This window comes from Amphiura filiformis, chromosome 11 (assembly GCF_039555335.1).
Source record: "Amphiura filiformis chromosome 11, Afil_fr2py, whole genome shotgun sequence".
NCBI classification, from domain to species: Eukaryota; Metazoa; Echinodermata; class Ophiuroidea; order Amphilepidida; family Amphiuridae; genus Amphiura; species Amphiura filiformis.
In genome coordinates, this window is record NC_092638.1 from 35,746,960 (window position 1) to 35,763,892 (window position 16,933).

The 16,933-nt window shown below is 36.4% G+C and overlaps 1 long non-coding RNA gene across 2 annotated transcripts; it reads right to left on the reverse strand.

The window, feature by feature from the left end:
- Positions 1–10,456: 10,456 nt before the first annotated feature.
- On the reverse strand, positions 10,457–16,754 carry LOC140164784 (uncharacterized). Of its 2 annotated transcripts, none has more exons than XR_011860578.1 (4): positions 16,632–16,754; positions 13,861–14,045; positions 12,249–12,434; positions 10,457–11,351 (listed from the first exon to the last, which is right to left on the reverse strand). It is a non-coding gene; the product is annotated as an uncharacterized lncRNA (long non-coding RNA). The 2 variants fall into 2 exon arrangements; XR_011860577.1 differs by lacking the exon at positions 10,457–11,351 and adding an exon at positions 11,728–11,848.
- Between the last annotated feature and the right edge of the window lie 179 nt (positions 16,755–16,933).

A 16,933-nucleotide genomic window follows, 5' to 3' on the forward strand; every position in this document is an offset into this window, starting at 1 on the left:
AGCACATAAAAGTATTGTCAAAATTGATATAACGTGGAACTTATATTTCTAATCAATTATTGTAAACAGTTGCAATCCTACAAATCTCATCACTCTACGAGAAATGGCACGGGTTCGTGACACAGTCCCCAAGTAATGAATTGCACCATACCACCTACCGTATACCGCGTACCGGGAATACCTTGCCAGTTGCATTGTAGTAAACTACAAATTTAGCTAAATTTCGAATGTTTAAGCACTTGTTCTCAAGTTGTAGAAAGAGCCATAGGGTGTCTCCAATGCAAACTGTTAAATATTAGTTTACATGAATATGAAAACCTGTTTGAACTATCCGACCATATATTCATACATTGCTTACCTACTGTGTTTTCAAATCATATTTTGTGGTTAAAAATAATTACAAATGTGTAATTTGCAATTAATTGTAGAAAAAGATTTCCTTGTTCTGACTGCTACAGATGTGAATTATAGGTTAATAATAATAATAAACATGTTTCACTTGTTGGGAGTGAAATTGTACAAAATAATGCACACATACTGAGATATTGATGCATCTATGATACACTCGCCCTGAAGGAGAGATTGCATTAGATGCATCAACATCTCAGTACAAGTACTTTATTTTGTACAATTTCTCTAACACCAAGTGATACGCATTATTAACCTATTTTATACACGAGAAAAAACTCCTGTTAATTTTGCAATTTTTATAACAAAATTGTCACTAAAAAAGGTTGGAAAATGAAATGTTTCAGTTCAAAATATGACGAATTGTAAAAAATTCTAACATACTTTGGGACACCCTGTATTCCGAGATTACCAAACAGCTGTGATTTTTTTTCTTCCAAAGTCTGTAGGCTCCCCTATCATCCTCTAACTAAATAGATGTTGTTTACTTTCAGTTTATTACTGCAAGTTAGTAATAAGCAACGACACTTTTCACTTTTTTTTAATCAATTTACGTCGCATTTTCTTCTTTTAATTTGAAAACAGAACTCTTAACTTTATCTGTCGTTTTCCCTGTAAAATATCGATTAGCTCATTAAGGAAATACGGCTAGCGACCAATCATACTAGCACACAATCATGCGATGTCCAAATATAGACTGCTGCCCTCAGTCGTCAACCGTCTGGATTGACGACTGAGAAAACTACGTGGAAAAAAAGTGACGGATTTTGCAACAGGATTCCTGTGGCATAGAGCGTCTTATGAGTTGTGTCCAAATTGACCTTTTGACCGAGTTTGTTGTTTTTAGAAGTTCAGAGCGCGATCTTGTCACAGCGGCGCGGTACAGCGACGCAGTACACGGGCGCCGCTAGTCAGTCGCGCTACGGTGCATAACCAAAGTCGCATTGAATAGTTTTCAGAAGTCCGTCATGATTTGGGCTGTAAGATAATCAGTCGTCACTACGAAGCATGACAGTACATGCGAAGTGTAGGCGGCTGATTGGAATTAGTCTAGTCCAAATCGGCAGCCAGTGTAAATTGTTGAACGCGTAACACATCACGTATACGCGGTCATTGTAAGCGTACTTTTAGCTACGTCACAAGACGCGGTCATTATACTTTTTCACTTATTTTCATTTGCGTCCGCGTATTTAAAAATTATTCTCTGTGATTGGATCACACTTTGCTGCGTATATTAATGAGGTTATGAATAAGTTTTTATAATATAAAACCGGAGATTTATTTAGAGTTCACCAATCAGTGGTGGCTAAACATATCGCTTGCATGTGTATTGAATCTTATAAACTGTTTGCATATCGCTATTAAGTCTTACATCTTGACGTATAAACTGTGTGCATATCACTATTTGCTTGTTCGTCCTAGCTGTGTGAAGCTATGCCAATATTCATGATAATAATTCAATCAGCGAGCTAATACACGCATTGAAGGCGCTGGAAAATAGCAATTTTCTTCGTTTTACCTCATTTGTTTGGCTATAAATTAAAGGGGACAATGTGATCAGTGAAAACTAACATTTAAATAGGAATCCTATTCTGTATGCAAATCACACATTATGGCTTTAAAATATGGTAGTATCAATATAAATGAAAATGTCATACCGATAAATGACACACCTGTTTTGCCTGATTTGTTTAAGTTTGCACTGCAAACTAGTGACAGATATAAAATAAAATCTGACAATTTTGTCAATCATATATAGTCAGGCTTGTTTAGCATGAGGCCTAGGTTTACTGTTGCTGACATCGTTATCAAATAGACGCGAATCCAACAACCCAAGTCATGGTCAGGATTTGGTCAGCCATATACCCGCATGCACCAAACAGGCGTTGTGAGTACCCAATTGGGTGGATTAAACCGCTTAAAATTCAATGTTGGATTCTTTTGTGTTGTAAACTGTCATCATTCTTTTGTCTACGTGTAACACGGTGATAGAATGCGGTTTATAATACCCTTCAAGGCCGCATCATCCCACATTCTAGGTGGGATAGTTGGGTACCCGTTATGCTAATGGCTGCCATTGAGGAGCAGGAATGCGTGAAATTGGATTCGTCTATAACGACAGATGATAAATGATGGCAGGGGAGGGGGCGGGAGGTTCCCCTCTAATGTGGGGGAAAGAGAGAGGAATGATTACATTTAACCTGCCACAATCCGCTGTGCTTGCTTCTGAACTCTTATTGCTTTATATTGTATGATGCTACATCAATTTCCACTCAATTTCGATTTTCTTGTTTTCAGCCGATTGAAAGTTTGTTATACTTTTTTCCCCAAACAAAATTTCTTGTTCATTGCAAATGATATGTGCATCTTTACTGTTTGAACATTTTCAGTTTATATCATCATGTTGATTCGAACCACGTACCCCATATTACACACATAATTTAAAAACAAATAAAATTCAATGCAAGTTAATCTTCCCAGATAAAAGCACTTCCCCATGCCATAAGGTTGGCTAAAATACTGAATGAAATTTGTGAACTACAAGTAATTAGCCTGTTTCACGATTAATTGATGAAAAAACACACTTATTGTCCATTTTAAAAGTATAATAAACTGAAAACCAGGGTCTGTTTTTTGCATTTCATGCCCAAACCGAGCTTTTATTTCATTGCAAACAAATCCAAAAAAAAAAAAAAAATAACGATACCATCAGGTGATGGAAAAAACCTGTTCTACAGGCAAACAAACAAACCCTTCAAGTATGGAGGGTCAGTCAAGTGATTTATTTCCTTTCTCTGAAAATCACAAAAATCATTAAATAAAGTGCAATTCATTGGTAATTTACTTCACACATTTTTCATTTTTAGACAAATCTACATTTTGACCAAAACAGCTAATTTTACATTTATACAGTAATTTTAGTTTCCACTTTTGTCCAACAAACAGAGAATTGATATAACATGCTTACAGCGAATTGAAAAAAATACACAATTGTCATAGCAGTATAAAACTGAAATGCAACAATTTTACAAAAGTACACACATATAAAATATTAAAATACATAAGTATAAATGCTAAAATACAATGTACATATAAATACAGCAAAAACATGAAGAAAAAGGCAAATTACATAGTAAAACATCCACACATTCATTTTCACCCATTCATCCACATGTACACCCCCCCACACACCTCTGCATCCCATATCCACTCATAAACTATCACTACCACAAGATCACACCCACTGACCTTACACACCACTTATTCAAACTCTTTTTCTACTCATGCACTAGTGACTACATACTCAAACTCCTTCTCGGCACACACATACTTTCATAAATGAATTACTTAGCATATTAAGATCATATTAAATGAGAGAAACAGAAAATATATTGCACATAATAATGTTTATAAAATTTGGTGGAGATGGGAGTGAAAATGCCAATAGCCTTGTAAAATAATTAAAAAGCTAAAAACTAGGAGTCTTTTTATTCCACATATTGGCCATGTACACCAGAGGGCTTTTCTGACAACGCAATGTTCTACACCTTGGTACCGACAATTGGTCAGAATTTCAGAAAACAAGAAATACAGGCAAGAGTAATATCTTAAATTAAATATTTACAAAATGACTTTGATTTCTGTATTATACTATCCCTCTGGGCCAGTGAGATTATAAAGCTACTGGCCCAGTAAAAATTAACTGGCCTAGCTTTTTCAATATTTTCTCCTGCAAAATTAAGCAATTGACAACCAAGTAAATCCCATCTTTTTGGTTTAGCCAAGTAGTATTGGCAGCCCACATAATTGCAGCCATATTGTAACAGTTGCTGAGGATGCCCTCAATATTTTTTTTTTAATTCTGTTTTTTATACGATTGTAATGTACTTTTGTAAACTAACCTACCATGCAAAATTCAAGACTTTAGGTGTTGCAGTTTTGTCAAAATGGAAGATTCTTTGCTTTGATCACCTCAGTTGTTCGGCTCAAAATTAAAAGGACATATATCTGACAGTAAAAGCTAACATTTTATAGAAAAGAAATACTAATATATTTTCATGGAATTGTTACAAAATGGCTTTAACAAGAAAACAAATTTTTATGTGTTGGGTCACTCAGGGTAGTCAACACATTCCTATAAAATTACAAAAACTGGTCAACACAAATTTAGCATTCCCTTGGATATCAAATTCACCTCTTCTAGTCTACAAAGATTTTCTGGAGAGCCATGCTAGATTTGGGGTTCCTGGAGGTAACCCCTACTGTCTAGAGGGACCACATTTCTATAAAAACATACCCCTAGCAAGATTTCTATAAAAAACATACCCTAACAAAATTTCTACAATAATTTCTGCTATAAATAAATAAAATAAATTTCGGTATTTATATAGCGCCTTACCACAGATCACGGAGTGTGCAAAGCGCTGTAATTTCGCTGCCACTGTAAATCATCACAATCAGATTGCATCAACTAGGCATTGGGGAGCTGCACAGATAAATGGTGGATGTTACAATCTAAGTGCGGATAGCTGTTTGCGCGGATATTGCGCTAGCTGCACAATGGTGGATGTTACAATCTAAGTGCGGATAGGTTTGCGCTATTCCGGCTGCACAATGGTGGATGTTACAATCTAAGTGCGGATAGGTTTGCGCTATTCCGGCTGCACAAATTCCATTGGGTGAAGGAAGTTTTGATAACCAAACAAATATCACCAATTTTTTGAAAGCACGAGAAACCGGGGATCCCGGAGAAAACCTGCGTAGAGCGAGCATGGAATCGGAATAAACCAAGTGCACATGAGTCCTTGGGCCACGCCGGAGCTTGAACCCGGGACCTAAGTGGTGCAAAGCGAGGGAACTACCGCCAAGCGCTAACTCCCCATGCTATATAGTTCCATTTAAAAAAAATAGCCTTATTTGACCTCAGATATCCGACTTCAAAAACTTGGGAGCACATATATACATCCTAGTTTCATGAGAATCCAATATTTCACCCCTTATGACTTTAAAGGGGCAAGGTTTGATTTTTTATGTTATGTTTTCTATCATACATGATATGATGCCTACCATTAAAACGATGTTTCCAAACAAGCAAAAATATGTATACCAATGCACCATACATACTTCAACCACAATCCACCATATTTTTGTTCACATCATCTAAACAAAACATATCTCAGATGTTCAATTTTACTGGGGTAATGAGAAAAGTATGATCTTTCTTCTAATACCATCTGAATAAGAAAATGGGGAATTAGTCCTGTGACTGCCCTTCCCTCTGATCGTGAAATATACTCCTCAAAAGAATTAAAGCATCAGATGCATATCAGCGCATTTTTGAAAACATTGGATATGATGATATTATTATTGATAATTGTGCTTGATCTTTCATTACATCACTTGTTCCCTAAGCTGCATACAAAATTCACTGATTACAAATTTCTGCCATCACCCACATCGTGAAGGGAGGGAGGAAAATGGAGGCAAAATTTCTATTTTGAAGCCATTTTTCAAACGTCACCAACGTCAAGGTCAAGTCACACATTGGGGGTGGAGAAAGTCATTAATGTAACCATACAAAAGATGACCACCCAGCCTCCTCCTCATTTCTCTGAGGGTAGGGGTATTAATTGTGATCATTAAATGGTACAGAACATAGAGTATTCATTTATGCATTATGTTGCACTATAAGGGAGCTCAATTATGACCCCTACCCTCAGACATGTGAGGAGGGGCCGGAGATTATCTTTTGTGTGGTTACCTTAATGACTTTCCCCACCCGGGTCAGATTTGGATCGCATACACTACTTGCCTCAATTTAAGTGAATTCCAGTATCACACAATAAATGGTCACCCATACCCAGTATCCCACTTCACCCGATCCACTGTGATCATTATTGCGTATTACCTTGCATCACCCACAAACCCTTTGCTCAGTAAAAAATGAATTTAAAATATGGTATATGTTATATGACTTCAAATGAACTTGCAAATGACCTATAAAAGTGTTGACATATATGGTAGTACACTAGACAGCAAGTTGCATGCATTTTGTATCTACAGTAGACAGCAAGCTGTATGTATTGCTATCTACAGCAGACAGCAAGTTGTATACAGTAGACAGCAAGTTATATACATTGCTATCTACAGTAAACAGCCAATTCTATGCATTGCTATCTCCAGTAAACAGTTGGTTGTATCGTTGCTATCTTCAGTAGACAGTAGTTTGTATGTATAGTCCAACCTCTCTTATCCGGATCTCTTTTATATGGATCTATCTGTTATCTGGCTGTGAAATCTTCACAGGAAAACATGTTTTTCACGAATTTTTGAATGACATCTATGTTGCATAGAGCACTCTAAAGCCATCTTTTAGTGTTTATTAGTTTCCTCCATGTTAAAACAATCTTTTGTTGTCACAATTTCAGTACTTGGGCCAGTCAATGCAGAATTACATGCAATTCACTTATCCAGATTTTCACTTATCCGGACAGTGCTTGGAATAAAAGAGGTTGGAATGTATTGCTATCTACAGTAGGTTGTGTACATTGTTATCTTCAGTAGACAGTAGGTTGTATACATTGCTATCTACAGTAGACAGTAGGTTGTATACATTGCTATCTACAGTAGACAACAAGTTGTATACATTGCTATCTACAGTAGACAGGTTGTATGCATTGCTATCTACAGTAGTATTGATATATACAGTAGACAGCAAGTTGTATACATTGCTATCAACAGCAGACAGTAGGTTGCATGCATTAATATCAACAGTAGACAGTAAATTGTATATATTGCTATCTATAGTAGACACGCTTAGAGGGCAGGTTGTCTACATTGATATCTCCAGTAGACAGCAAGTTGTATACACTACTATCTTTGAGTAGACAGTAGGTTGTATGCATTGCTATCTACAGTAGACTGTAAATTGTATGTATTGCTATTTACAGTAGACAGTAGGTTGTATACATTGCTATCTTCAGTAGCTAGTAGGTTGTATACATTGCTATCTACATACAGTAGACAACAAGTTGTATTGATATCTACAGTAGACAGTAAGTTGTGTACATTGCTATCTACAGTAGACAGCAAGTTGTATACATTGATATCAACAGTAGACAGTGGGTTGTATGCATTACTATCTACAGTAGACAGTAAATTGTATATATTGCTATCTATAGTAGACAGTAGGTTATGTACATTGCTATCTTCAGTTGACAGTAGGCTGTATACATTGCTATCTTCTGTAGACAGAAGGTTGTATACATTGTTATATACTTCATTAATATATTCTTGTTCATTGATTGGTTAAAAGCGGATCACATGACCAAAAATAGTTCTACCATCAGTACTGCTATCCGTAAATAGTACCTCTAAGCCGTAAATAGTATTTTTAATGTCCCGGATGAGCCGTAAATAGTACCTCCAAGCCGTAAATAGTACTTTTGACCATGCCTTCGGCGTGCGGCGCATTCGATGCGACGGAACAGTTCACGCACGCTTGAAACTGCCATAAGCGTCATTTCAAGCGCTGCTGTAATTGGTTAGCCCGATTTTAGGCTATTCGATTTTTTGAAGGGTAGGTTGTGCTTAAATTGGTCGTGCTGTTCACTCAAGATAGAAGCGGGAGAGTCAAAACGTCAAATGATTTTCTTTTAACAAATCAATGAACAAAGAACATATTAATGAAGTATATAAAACAAATATATACTGCCTTTATTCGAAGTTCTGGTTAAAACTATGGTCCCTCGTTGAGATCAATTAATACTATTTTCCTTCGGGGCTACTATTGATCTCACCGAGGGCCCATAGTTTTAACCAGAACTTCTCATGGCAGTATATATTTGTATACTATCTACAGTAGACAGTAGGTTGTATACAATGCTATATACAGTAGACCAACACTAGATCTACAGTAGACAGTAAATTGTATGTATTGCTATCTATAGTAGACAGTAGGTTGCATACATTGCTATCTTCAGTACACAGCAAGTTGTATACATTGCTATCTTCAGTAGACAGTAAGTTGTATGCATTGCTATCTTCAGTAGACAGTAAGTTGTATGCATTGCTATCTACAGTAGACAGCAGTTTCTATGCATTGCTATCTATAGTAGGCAGTAAGTTGTATGCAGTAGACAGCAAGTTGTATGTATTGCTATATACAGGAGACAGCAAGTCGTATGCATTCATATCTACAGTAGGCAGTAAGTTGTATGCATTGCTATCTACAGTAGACAGTAAGTTGTCTGTATTGCTATCTACAGTTGACAGTAAGTTGTATACATTGCTATCTACAGTAGACAGTAAGTTGTATACAGTATACATCAATTTGTATGCATTGCTATCTACAGTAGACAACAAGTTGTATGTATTGCTATCTATAGTAGACAATAGGTTATGTACATTGCTATCTTCAGTAGACAGTAGGTTGTATACATTGCTATCTTTAGCAGACAGTAAGTTGTATACAGTAGACATCAATTTGTATGCATTGCTATCTACAGTAGACAATAAATTGTATGTATTGCTATCTATAATAGACAGCAGGTTGTGTACATTGATATCTCCAGTAGACAGCAAGTTGTATACACTACTATCTTCAGTAGACAGTAGGTTGTATGCATTGCTATCTACAGTAGACTGTAAATTGTATGTATTGCTATTTACAGTAGACAGTAGGTTGTATACATTGTTATCTTCAGTAGCCAGTAGGTTGTATACATTGCTATCTACAGTAGACAACAAGTTGTATTGATATCTACAGTAGACAGTAAGTTGTGTACATTGCTATCTACAGTAGACAGCAAGTTGTATACATTGCTATCAACAGTAGACAGTGGGTTGTATGCATTACTATCTACAGTAGACAGTAAATTGTATATATTGCTATCTATAGTAGACAGTAGGTTATGTACATTGCTATCTTCAGTTGACAGTAGGTTGCATACATTGCTATCTTCTGTAGACAGAAGGTTGTATACATTGCTATCTACAGTAGACAGTAGGTTGTATACAATGCTATATACAGTAGACCAACACTAGATCTACAGTAGACAGTAAATTGTATGTATTGCTATCTATAGTAGACAGTAGGTTGCATACATTGCTATCTTCAGTAGACAGTAGATTGTATACATCACTATCTACAGTACCCAGCAAGTTGTATACATTGTTATCTTCAGTAGACAGTAAATTGTATGTATTGCTATCTACAGTAGACAGTAGGTTATGTACATTGCTATCTTCAGTAGACAGTAGGTTGCATACATTGCTATCTTCAGTAGACAGTAGGATATATACAATGCTATACAGTAGACAGCAAGTTGTATACATTGCTATCTTCAGTAGACAGTAGATTGTATACATTGCTATCTACAGTACACAGCAAGTTGTATACATTGCTATCTTCAGTAGACAGTAGATTGTATACATTGCTATCTACAGTACACAGCAAGTTGTATACATTGTTATCTTCAGTAGACAGTAAGTTGTATGCATTGCTATCTACAGTAGACAGCAAGTTGTATGCATTGGTATCTACAGTAGAGAGTAGGTTGTATACATTGCTATCTTCAGTAGACAGTTGTATACGTTGCACAATAAGTTGTATACAGTAGACATCAATTTGTATGCATTGCTATCTACAGTAGACAGCAAGTTGTCTGTACTGCTATCTACAGTAGAGAGTAAGTTGTATACAGTAGACAGCAAGAAGTATGCATTGCTGTCTTCAGTACACAGAAAGTTGTATGCATTGTTATCTACAGTAGACTGCAGGTTCTATGCATTGCTATCCACAGTAGACAGTAAGTTGAATAAAGCAGACAGCAAGTTGTATGCATTGCTATCTTCAGTAGACAGCAAGTTGTATGCATTGGTATCTACAGTAGACAGTAAGTTCAAGTTGTATGCATTGCAAGTTGGAACAGCGGTTATTCCCTCACCTTGCACCACTAAGGTCCTGGTTCAAGCTCCTGCGCAGCCCAAGGACTCATGTGCACTTGGTTTATCCCGATTCCATGCTTGCTCTCGAGGTTTTCACCAGGATCTCTGGTTTCCTCCTGCTTTCAAAATCGGTGATTAGTTGCTTGGTTATCAAAAACTTCCTTCACCCAATGGAATTTGGGGAGCTGCATAGATAATTGGTGGATGTTACAGTTCAAGTGCGGATAGGTTTGCGCCAAGTTCAGCTGCAACCAGCCTAATTGATGCGATCTGATTGTGATGATTAACCATGGCAGCGAACTTACAGCGCTTTGATCCTCTGAGATCTGGGAAAAGAGGCTATATAAAACACCAGAATTTATTTTATTTATTTATTGCTATCTACAGCACATGTTGTATGCATTGCTATCTATAGTAGACAGTAAGTTGCATGCATTGCTTTCTACAGTAGACAGTAAGTTGTATGCATTGCTATCTACAGTAGACAGTATTAAAAGTAATGCATTGCTATCAATAGTACAGGTTGTATGATTTGCTCTCTTCAGTAGGCAGTAAGTTGTATGCTTTGTATGCATGTATATATGCATAACCTGAAGTTCCAAGAATACAAAGAAAATACTGTTTACTGCTCTCAATTATGTCCTGCTGATTCTAGTATATAAGACTTGGAAATGTCTATTCAGGCATCTTCATCATGACCGTGACTCCATGAACGTGTACTGTACCTGTTGCCGACACAAAGTCAGGGTGCTTGTGATGCGATGTAATATCTTTTAGTTAAGCAGCAAATGTTGCTTTGCTGGTGGTTCTCGGCACCCCAATGGCGATCCCCATATATGCGGCAAATTTTGTGATTTACGGCAGGTTTTTTTCATGCTCCATAGCATGCAAGTCCATGTTTCACAGTTAGGACCTTTTTCACAGCAACACATCCAACCACATAATGAATGCCTCAGCATTCCTGTCCTTCCATTTGTGTTACTGATTCTTCTCCACTGTAGAGAATAAAAGACGAAACTGAGTGAATGTAACTGAACAAATGCCAATGGTCTAATTGGAATACACATCAAATGTATGCATTATTTAATTGCATGCTTGTAATATCTCTTAGTTAAGCAGTCAAATTTTTTTATATGGATTTTAAATATTGTTTTGTGAATGTGTGTCTCTGAAGCGTTAATAACCGTAAAAAACTATAAAAAACGTTGGTGGGCAGAAAACAGTATCTAACATGAGTGTTACAGAAAGCATGACTAGACTAAAAATGCACCCTCTCCCCAATGATAACAATATCCTACAAGGTCCAAATTTACAAATATGACCACTTTTTCATGTTAAACTGGGTTGACAAACATCTTTCAATTTACTCTCTCCATTTCCCATTTGAACTTCATTGGGATCAGTAGCAGATGTTGTAGAACCACTATTATCATCAGTGCTGGGATATACCAATCCAGATCCAGATTCATGATCAATGCTCTCAAAAGGCTTACTGTAATAAAAAGAATTTATTCAATCTTATTTTGTTCATCAATTGTTACCAATTTTTCTTTAGATATTTTGCTTTAAAAGACAAAAATTGATGATTCCTTATGTTTCCTTATCCCATACAGTAACCTCCATCCAATTAAGTCTTGTTTCTTATAAATACTGTCTTGTTCCTAATAAATATCCCATCAGCTCTAAAATACCCCCCATAATTTTGTCCCTGAAAAAGTGACCGAAATGCAAATATTTACATGCCATGTCATGAGAACAAGCTTAAAACTGGCATTTGCCGCATACAATGTATTTGATAATGCTAAATTACATGGACAAAACTTCAATTTCCATCCAGTCCATTGCCAAATTATAGTAGAATCACATTCTTGCATAAATGATGTAGTATTTACCGATGACTTGCTGCTTGTCAACTCTTGTTGTAGACACCATCATCTTGGATTCGAACTGGAAGTAGGTTGGATTTCTTGTTTTTAAAGCTTTTTTCCATTGGAAATTTGGCTCTTCATTATTTGCCCTCTCCTTTGTCTTTACCAACTGGCTACAATTCCTCATTCAATCCAAGTAGGCAGTCACAGCTGCAAGAAGAAAAAGGAACACTCGTTGTTGACGATTTAAAAAAAATTGGGACAGCATATCCAAAATAGGTCATCCAAAGATATAAATAGTGAGCACCCTATATTATATAGTGCAGCTATGCCCAGGTTTGATATAAAATTGGATCATTTGAGCCCATATTTATTGGTCGAGCGAGTTTTAGAATATTGACGAGACGTAGTCGAATCTAATATTTTAAAATTAAAACTCATAACGAGATCAATAAATATTGGGCGTAAAGCATCCAATTTTATCATTATTTTGTGTTTGATACAATATTTTCACACACTTGATAATGATTACAATTGGATTTGAATATTATTTTATTTTTCAGCCTATTTTACAAGTTGACATCCTTAGGCTGAAGAGCAGGCAACCACAGGATTCCTCCATACATATGCATATGTGACAAGTACAGCTATCTATTCTGCTTGAATCATGTCTTCCTCATACCTTAACACATGCCTTCATCATACCCTACTGGCTTTCTTCAGGGGAAATATAACTATGTATAATTTACTGAAGCTACTGATTTCACAACCACAAAGTTCTCAATATCATTTGATTTGTTTCACCTTACAATTTGGTATACTTTGTTCAGCTGGTAATAGTCAAGACTTATAACATTGTGGATTGATATAGAATAGCATGATGTACATACAGCACCAACACAAAGTGCACTATGTATTGCATGCGCTAAACACACAACATTACAAAAAACAAATAATTCCTGCCTACTACAAGAGGGGTGCACATTGGTAAATAGTCTCCATTGGCATTCTGTACAAACAGGGTCCGGGAAAAATAATTTTCTTGACATGAGAGCGACTCAGCTCTTTAAAACTTACACTTTCTGCAAGCTGAAGGTCAGATAAAGACAGCTTGTGCAGAGGAAACAGAGAGTCCAGTGACTTTTTTGCAGGATATTGCCGACTAGATCGCCCTATATGCCATACAGCTTACATAAGATTGAAAATAGCATGATGTTTCTCATTTCTGAAATGTCACACATTTTGAAAGCTTAGCCAAATCTTCATAAAAAGTCAGATCATGCTCATTTTTCATAGACAATCTAATTCCTAGGCTTAAATGAGGATTAAATATGATTCAGGGCCTAATAGTTGGGTTTTCAGCCTTTTCTAATGCATTGCCGTACTTTAAGTTCCATGGCATTTTCCCTCTTTTGAAACACAATGATTTATCATACAAGGGTATCATAGATTCCTCTTAATAATGGTTTTCACTCTTAGGTGTGCTGTCACAGTACTAAATTGTGTGTGCTACCTACACTCTTACAGCAAAGATAGGTAAAAGGGCGATAGCACTTGCCATGTAAGCACTCTCAAGCTCTCTGATATCACTACCAAATGAGGTAAAACCAAAATAAGTCAAACAAAGATAGCCTACCTCCTTTCACTCTGCCTGGAAGAACATTAGTATTTTCAACCTCCACATGTAGGCCTATATATTAATTTTTCATCTTGTGAACAACTTCCACACACAGTCATCCACTCATATCAGCACCATGAAGCTATTCTTATCCATGTCCAGGTTAAGAGAAATAACATCTCTAATTGGAAAGAGTCAACTTCCTAGGGCAGATAAAAACAAAACACCATTTCATTTTGTCAAAATAAGAAAAATACAAATGCAATATATCATAGAATTTCTTAACCTCAACAAAGTACAAACATTGCCACACAAATACACAATGTGTCCCAATAAAAAATAAAATGATGCTTTATTTTGTACTCTAAAAGTCAATATTAAAATCACACAATTAAAAAAATAATATGTAGCCCAATTTGTTCCGAAATTTGTTTGAATTTGGTTTAGTGGTTAATAGAAAGAAATGGATTTATGATTATGTTAAGAGGGTACTACATCCCTGCACAATTTTGTGCCTATTTTGCATTTTTCTCATAAATTATAGTGCATTGGTGACAAGTAAGATATGTATATAGGGGCAAGGACTACAACTACTGCACTGGAAATTTTATTTCAGTACAGACAACATTTGTGGGGTTACAGTCAAAAATGATCAATATTTGATCAATAAATCAATAACTACTTGCCTTGAGTTGCTGAATTTTCAGTGCACTAGTTGTAGTCTTTGCCCATATAAAATACATATCTTACTTGTCACCAATGCGATATAATTTTTGAGAAAAATGCAAAAATAGGCACAAAATTGGCCAGGGGTGTAGTACCCCCTTAATGCAGTTTTTTCCAAGAAGGTCCTTATGCCATTCATACATGTATGTGTTCATTCTCAATTGAGTTATTTGCAGGGGCGTAGCAAGCGGGTGGATAGGGTGGACAAAGTCGCCGGGCAATACAAATTTAATGCTAACATTGAATGAACGCAGAATCAAGAATGGGCGTTTCTAGTACATACAGCGTCTGACTCTACCTGAGGACCTAGCCTAAGTCCCATGGGCTCCAAGAGTGGCTCTCCATACACACATGAACAAATACAATGACGGGTCGCCATTGCACTCCATACACAAATGATCAAATACAATGGAGAGTCCGACTGCCATGCAAATGAGCCAAGTGCCCTCTCAAGGGTCTGCTCTGTGATATCACACTGATCAGACTGATCTTTATGTTATTACAGCGAGGCTCACATACTGTACAATGTTCAACACAAAGTGAACGATGTTATAACTTGGAGGGCTAACAAGCCAACACCGCCAAATTAGACTGACGTGTGAACAACGTGGGATGCTATGAGGAAATTGAATACTCGTTGTCTGATCATGCATGTGTGTTTATGGTTCGGATAGCGGTTACTTTGCAACTCTCGTTCCGCCTTGGGTTTATTGAATACACTCTATATAAAGTCATCAATATGTCGTTTCCAGTCCTTGGCTGAACTATTGGGTTCAGCTATTAATTTTTTAATAATTCTGTTAACCCCATAGCATTAAAAAACTAGTATTTTGATAAATAAAATAGCTGGATGCGGTATGCAGCTGATTGGGGTGGTTACGGTCGTTAAAACCACTAACCGCCTGAAATATGGATATCCAACTAGTTTGCCCGCAGGGTTACAAAAGAACCGCTAACCGCGAAATATGGATATCCAACTAGTTTGCCCTCGGAGCTTCAAAAACCACTCACCCGAAATATGGATATCCAACTAGTTTGCCCCTTGCAGGGCTACAAAGCACCATTAACCGCGAAATATGGATATCCAACTAGTTCACCTCGCATGGCTACAAAGAACCACTTAGCGCGCAATATTTTTTTACCTCAAAAAAGAATTAATATCTACCAAAAACGTTTCAAAAGCGTAAAAAGCGCCAAAGTTTAAAAATCTTTCCTGTGTGGCTTTTCACCCTTTTTAAAACTTGGTCCCATTTATGAAAGTTTCTAAAGACCCATAATGAAGTCATCTATAGGCTACTTGTTGGTGTTCTTAGTTGTCAGTGTTTTTTTTGTAGAGCAAATGAATTAATGTTCGTATGCGTAATTGAAGTTTTTTTCCGTATAGGCGTTATAATGTATTTTGTAGCAAATATTCACACTTTGTTTAATTCTTCATCGTCATGTGCGATTCTGCGCCTTATGTACAGATGTAGGGCCTATATGTAGCAGGTTGACACACAGTCAATTTGCTAAGTATATATAATACTCTACTACTCTTTATGATCACGCAATATAATAAAAACATGTAAAAATTAGGACTCATTCTTCATGTTATTACTACTTTACTAAATGGGACCAAGTTTAAAAAAGGGTGAAAAGCCACACAGGAAAGATTTTTTAAACTTTGGCCGCTTTTACGTTTTGAAACGTTTTTTGGTAGATATGCATATGCATGTACTTTAGGATTTTACCACTCTAGATTTTATAAAAGTCATAGAATTGATTAAAAAGCAGTACTTTCGGAATTACTGCATGACTGTGGGCACCAAACCATTGAATTTTCACGTGTACAATGTTAATGTGTATACACAAATTGTATTGAGTTGAGTAAGCTTAAGCTTACCGTGCTTTAATACTCACTCACACGCTGTCTAAATAAGTTCAGTTCGTAAACATTGGTAAACAAAAGTACTACGATCTTCTTGATCTTACCAGAACTGACAACACAAATCCGTAGCAATCTGGCGACTTTGGTCATAAATTAACACACAAATTACGTGGAAAGTTATTGCTATCATACTCACCACACAACCAGGCACACAACACGGCATCGCCAAAGTACGCTGTTCAATATTTGTAAACAAAGTTGAAGACCCCGCTGAAGTGTGTTGACCATATTTGGAGAGTGACGTCATTCACTCTTACGCTGCCTTTAGTTGGATTCGTAAAATACGTAACGGACAGATGATGTCGCATTGTGTATTCATAACAGAGTTGAATATATCAAGCAAAGTACAAAAAAAATAATAATTCCATTCAAAATTGACATTATAACAAACGAATTTATTTATTATTATCAATAATAACAACAGATATAATTATTAGC